This window comes from Pleurodeles waltl, chromosome 6, assembly GCF_031143425.1.
Source record: "Pleurodeles waltl isolate 20211129_DDA chromosome 6, aPleWal1.hap1.20221129, whole genome shotgun sequence".
Taxonomy (NCBI): Eukaryota; Metazoa; Chordata; class Amphibia; order Caudata; family Salamandridae; genus Pleurodeles; species Pleurodeles waltl.
Window position 1 is genome coordinate 1,137,686,658 of NC_090445.1, and position 6,499 is coordinate 1,137,693,156.

Sequence of the window (6,499 nt, forward strand, 5' to 3'; positions counted from 1 at the left end):
TCCAGCACACTGATGGCCTTTGACGGCTACACAGTGTCACAATAGGGATGTGTGAAAATGCGACTATTTTTGATGGTGGGGAAATGTTGTGAAAATTATGTGAAATTACTCCTTATTATGCCAAATCAATTTCACTGTCTGTGGCATGATGATTGAACCCGAGGATGAAAATAATGCAGGATACCCGCAAGGAGACTTACTCCAGGATAAAATGTCTCATGCCAGAGAATTTCTGCTTGAACCCACAAGACATTTCCTGCTCCAAGCGAGGAAACATTGTACAAAATTACACAGTTGAAAAATTCCTAGGACCTCATTTACAAAAAACTGGCACACCAGAATTGATATCCCAGTTTTCTTCCTCCAGCCCGGACCCCGTAACAATGCCATGGTAATGTTGTATTTATGATACAACTCTCCAAGGCGCATGTCTCTACACATGTGTCAGAAATTCTGAGGCATGTATGGCGCTAAACAGACGCATTACTGGATTAGCATCAAAAAATGACACTACTCCAGCAATGCAAGGGGGGTCCAATGTTATAAAGCCTACCATCACTTTAACGCTGGCTCTAAACAGGCATTAAAAAATTGACCCTGTCAAGGCGCAGAATGGCGCAGTGAAATCTTGTAGATTTTACTGCGCCACTTCTGCATGGCTTTTAACTGGGATGCGCCTACCTTACATACATTATACCTGGTGCAGGTATAATGTGGTGCAAGGCTTTACAAACGGTGCAATGGTCCCATTGCGCCAGTTTATAAATGTGGCACACTGTAGGGGACTGCTTTGCACCACTGCTGCGTCCAAAAAAATGACGCAACAGTGGCGCAAGGGGCTTGTAAATAAGCTCCATAGAGCCTCATTTACAAGAATCTGATGCATCAACTCCGATGCGTCTGATATCTTGTGCTGTACTGTGCCCCATTAAAGACGCCATGGTAGCATTGTATTTACTATACAGAGCACCAAGGAGTACATTTTCCACAGATGCATCAGAAATTCTTCAAATTCAGCAAAAGTGCAATTATCCATGTAACCGGCAGAAGTAGAATTATCCATGTAACCAGCAAAAGTAGAATTATCCATGTAGCGTTCAACTACTGACCAGCGAGATTGCGCTGAGAAGAAAATAAAAAGAAATAGTGCAGAAGCCTTTCGGCAAAAACAGAGCCTCCTATGTTTTCAGTAGTTTATCGGTGCTGTACAGGAGGGCTAAACACTGGTAAAGGCATGAGGGCTAACCACTGGAAAAGGCATGAGGTATGATTGACTTTCACTAATGAAATCAAACGAATTGTAAAAGGCAAGCCCACGAACTAACCAAACTGATGGGCGTCGTTAAAAACCCATAAAGACATTACAACAGGGCTGCAAGAGTGAGCTGGAGGAGCAGGAAGTGGCTTAAATGGATTAAAGAGGCCCGAGATAGCTTTAGTATTAAGTTGCCTCAGTATTCCGTGCCACACATTTAATTACAGCAGCCGGGTGTTTCAAAGGAGAGCTTATGGCACCCCACATTCTTTTTTTTGTTTTTTACAAATTAAGCACTGCTGTCTACCAAACTCTAATTCATAACCTTTGTTCTCATATTTGACTATGCAGTTCTTTGTCAGAAAGGACTCACCTGACTTGTAGCCACCAATTGAACATAATCGCCTTCAGTGCTGTGAATAAACATCAAAATATGCTGAAAAAATGTACCATCCTTCTATCCAACTCAAGACGCAGACCCCTTTACCTACATTTGCATTACACGGCAAAATCTACGATATTCTGTCCGTGATCCTGAACTTTCCAGCATTTGCACAAGTCTGGAACAGAATACGTTCCCAAATGAATGTCCCTGCTCATGTAAAATGGATTTAGTATTGAACGTGCTGGGAGATTTATTTTAATAGATTGACACTTTAACGTCCAGTTATCGGATTAACAGAGCTTGCTTAGAATAAAAGAAAATATTCAGACTTAACAATTACTCAGCTTTTATGTCTTATTGATTAAAGGTTAGCATATCTCACAGTTTCTCACTTGCGTCTAGTCTCAGCTGCGGTGTAGAATTGACCCAAACTTGTCCTGTGTTTTGTTAAATGCTACGGCGGGTTCAGTAACAGAAAATGGAACGGCTGTGACTTGAAGTGATTTTACGGAAAAACTCATTGTTCTTGTACCACACTGATTTGGTGCAAGGAAACAGCACCAATATTTCACTAGTGAGCTGAAGGCAGGGTGAAGATAGATCTATCTATCTATCTATCTATCTATCTATCTATCTATCTATCTATCTATCTATCTATCTATCTATCTATCTATCTATCTATCTATCTATCTATCCGTCCGTCTGTTTGGAGAACGTGGACATAACTAACAAGCATTTGCAATGCAATGGGTCTCGCGTTTACTCGAGTTAAAGCTATTAGCTTTGTAAGCTCCGAACTGGACTTTTCTTGCCACATAAACCGAAAAGTAAAACAGTTTCACATAAGTGAGCCGACGGCCCTCATGAGCGCAAAGCAAACACACAAAAGGAAACAGAAATTCGCTCTCAGTGAAACGTATCGGCAAAAGTACAATTATCCATGTAACAGGGTCATTGTCATGCAAAGTGCTCGACTACTGCCCAGCAAGATCGCGTTGCCTACAAAATAAAGAGAAAAAATAGTACATAAACAATATGGAAAACATGGAGCCTCATATGTTTTCAGTAGCCGGCCGGTGCCCTCGAGGCAGGTTAAACACCAGAAAAGGCATGAACGTATGCATGCCTTTCACTAATTAAATCAAGCTAATTTTAAAAGGCAAACCCACAAACCAACCAAACTGATGGGTTTGACATGGGCGTGGTTAAAAGCCCACAGAGAGATTACACCAGGGACAGAGCAACTCAGTCTTGACCCTGCTCCCCAAGGGAACAGCCAGCCCGAACTTCCAGGCCAGGTCCTCCCTGGACCGGAAACAAGAATCCCTGGACTGGTTTTGGGGTATCACCCTCTCATCATCCAGGCTAGCTTAAATTGAGCATGGGACCCACGTCTGGGCCTACCCTTGGCACTTAGGGCAACAAAAGCAAGAAGAACAGAAGATGGACGGAATGCTGAACAATGGGAACAGACAACCCAGACTACCAAGCCAGGTCCTCCCTGGTCGCCCTAAGTATCCAGGGTATGCTCTTGCTCACTCTGCCACTGGACTCATGTTAGCTTGGCCGATGAGGGGCGATAGCCTCAAACTGGTCCCACGTTGCTTGTATCTGTTCCAGGGAGGACTTGGCCTGGCAGTTCGGGCTCAATTCTTTTAAAGTCCTGAACAGAGCGCTGATGGAGTCTTAAATGGTTAGCATGGGTACTCACGTCCATCCCTTGTCCTCCACCAACACACAGTAGTGTTGATAGAAGATGACAACATCCCCTGGGTGCCAGTACAAATCCAGGCACTTAAGTGTCAGACATCAGCTGACTGGCACTGCATTGGACAATGTTGATGCTTTGGAGAAAAAACAAGCTGAGACTGATCTGAACTGTGTGGTGGGGCTGTCGCTGAGCACAGGGTGTGATCAGAGGAAGGTGGGATGGTCGTAAAACATGCCGGGGACTGAAGACCTCCCTCCATCTCACAGTGAGAATGCCCAGGTAATGACAATGATAAACATTATCGGCAATGCTTAAAATCGTACATCTACCAAGCTCGTAGAGATGCCAGAGAAGACAAATTACTTAACTGCTGTGTCTAAAGTAACATTAGCTTTTGACACCCTTTGGAGGGTAAGACCTTACGTTTCTAGATGCCATACAGAGATCCAATTTGGCTTCATCCCAGGCTGATTTACCAGAGAAGCATGTGAACTTAGTAGCCTCTCCAGAAAACGTTCATAAGAAACTTGAAAAGGCTGAAGCTATCATAAATGCTACGCAAACCAAAACTGGAGATTCTCTCCGATCAAATCTATAAGGAAGACCGTACTCTAACAATAAAGGACAAATGCCTGATCTAACTAGAAAACTCATCAATAGCTGCCTACATGACACAAAATGAGTTTATCGAACTCCAACACTGCTACAACCGACCTAGCTCCAGTCCAATAACAAACACTCCTCAATAATTAAGAGTGCACTCACAGTCATCAATTAAATGACTATCTTCCATCCCATTCTCCAAACAGGTGATTTCTTCATATTCACTTGTATATACATTTATTTATTAGCAGCTTATATTGCGCGATCTAGACCTACAAAGAAATTGCTTTACAAATATTAGTAATCAGTTGGGTAGTGTTACAATGTATTAAGTACAACATGATACGGATGAAAGAGATTAGCTAAAGGCAAAGGTTCGATACAAATGGTAAAGTATACATGTAGGGTAGAGTAGGATACTGCGCGGACCAAAGTCACTTACATATGTCCGAAAGAAATTAGTAATGCAAGACTTGCCTGAAAGAGCAAGACAAAGGACTATTCTGGTGACAAATAGTGTTGGACACTAGTTCTTTGAGTCCCTTCTTGGAGATTTGGTAGGTAGGCAGTGTTCTGAGTGAGCGGGGATTGAGTTCCGTACTGTAGGTGTATTTTATGAGAAGAATGTTTCTATGCCCATCAGTATGCATTTCTCAGGCGACGCTGACCACTTGAGATGGATGGCTTCTGGGATAGCTAGTTAGAGGTCACATGCTTCTATTAGTTGCCACTTGAGTGAGAGCAACAGGTGAGTAATGTGGCTACATTTTCTCACCCTTGTAATAAGCCTGAATTGCTTAACCTATTTATGGGAACAGGGATGTACATTGGCACCAGGGGGTGGCTCCCTCAACACATAGAATACAGAAATTGTCTCTTTACTCTTCATATTTTTATCAGTATAATTATTAAGCCAATTCCAAGTTTACTTCACGATTGTGTGATACTGAGCAAATTAATTAATTGCACGCTGCCTCATCTTGCAAATATGCATAATGTAAATATATGTGATGTAAATTAAAGGAAACATTGTACACTGGCTTTTAACATTTTCCTAAGTGCACGTTTCTACCTTCTTATCACATCATGATTTATGTAATCTGGTCTCAACCAGATCCTACAGATGGCACTGTCCTAGGTATAGAACCTGTCATTTGTATTAAGTTTGCTACCTGGAACTAGGATCTAGCTCTGCACAATATCACACACCAAAACATGGAATAGAATTCGGGAAGGCACAAGCGTATATGCAGATTAAATACTGGATGAGATGTCTGTAAAAATCTGCAACAAAAGCGATACCCAAAGGTGGAGGCTCCCATGATGCTGGTAATTCTGTCTGTGGTGGTGCCAGCAAAGGGAGAAACAGCTGACCTGAACCCACACGTCAGTGCAAAGCTAGACTCAGAGAGCTTAATTGTTGCCGGTTGTGGGTGTCAGGGCTCATTTTCTTGCCTTTGTGACTTATTTTTCATCATCGAGCACTAGCCCATGCCAATAGAGAGTAAGGCAGAAAATTGAGAAGGAAGGACGACTAGAAAGATAGACAGACAAGGACAAAAGAAGATGGGTGGGATGGACAATTACCAACAAGAGTGAGAGAAAGAGAAAGGAAGTGCAGGGTGGTGGAAGGAAGAGGCATTAGGTAGAATAAAGAATTTGAGATCGCCAACCCTGGCATTCAACAGCACAGGCAGTAGTCTCCTCAGAAAAACTTTGGACTCTGGCACAGATTTTTTTTAGTATGAAATACAGAGCTACATAGAATATGCCTTAGCAGGTACGTTCATACATGTAATATGGACATGCAAAAATAGGTAGCATGTTGTTAACCAATGGCATTCCATTTGTGGTTTACCACTGCACTCCTTTGTAATACTGCGGGGCACTAGAATGTAAATACACATCAATGACAACGTATACTTTCCTACTGACTGGCAAGTCAAAGAAGATAGCATCACTATAGGAACTGGTCACTTGCCCAATGCAATTTACGTAGCTTGTTAACATGGACAGCCTAAGAGTGCACAAATACACTACACCTTAACAGGGAAAGCTGAACTTAGTAGATACTCAGATGGGATGAGGGGCTCAATTACAAGGCCCATGGCGCAGAGCGGTGCACCAAGCGCTTTGCTGCACCGCGCTGTGCCACCGGGAACAGGCAGGAATGCACTTTTCTACAAGATACAGCACATTTCTGTCCTTTCCCCCTGTGCTTGTGCACAAATTGCTGCCATGCACCAATGCAGGCACCCTTGCACCTAGGTGCAAGGATGCATGTGTTGTGGAGATGATTGTTTTTGTGCAGGAAGGGACACCTTTCTGTACAAAAATAATCACAATTGGTGTTTTCCTCTTTCTATGTGTGCTTCAGAATGCAGCACATATAGAAAGTGGAAAAAAACAGCCAGAAATAAAGATATTTCTCCCTGTTTCATCACTTTTACGCCATCCTTAGTGAGGCATAGGAATCTGGCACATTCCCAGCATGGGAACACCCCAAGCAACACCAATGGAATGCCCCTTTCATGCAGTTTTATAC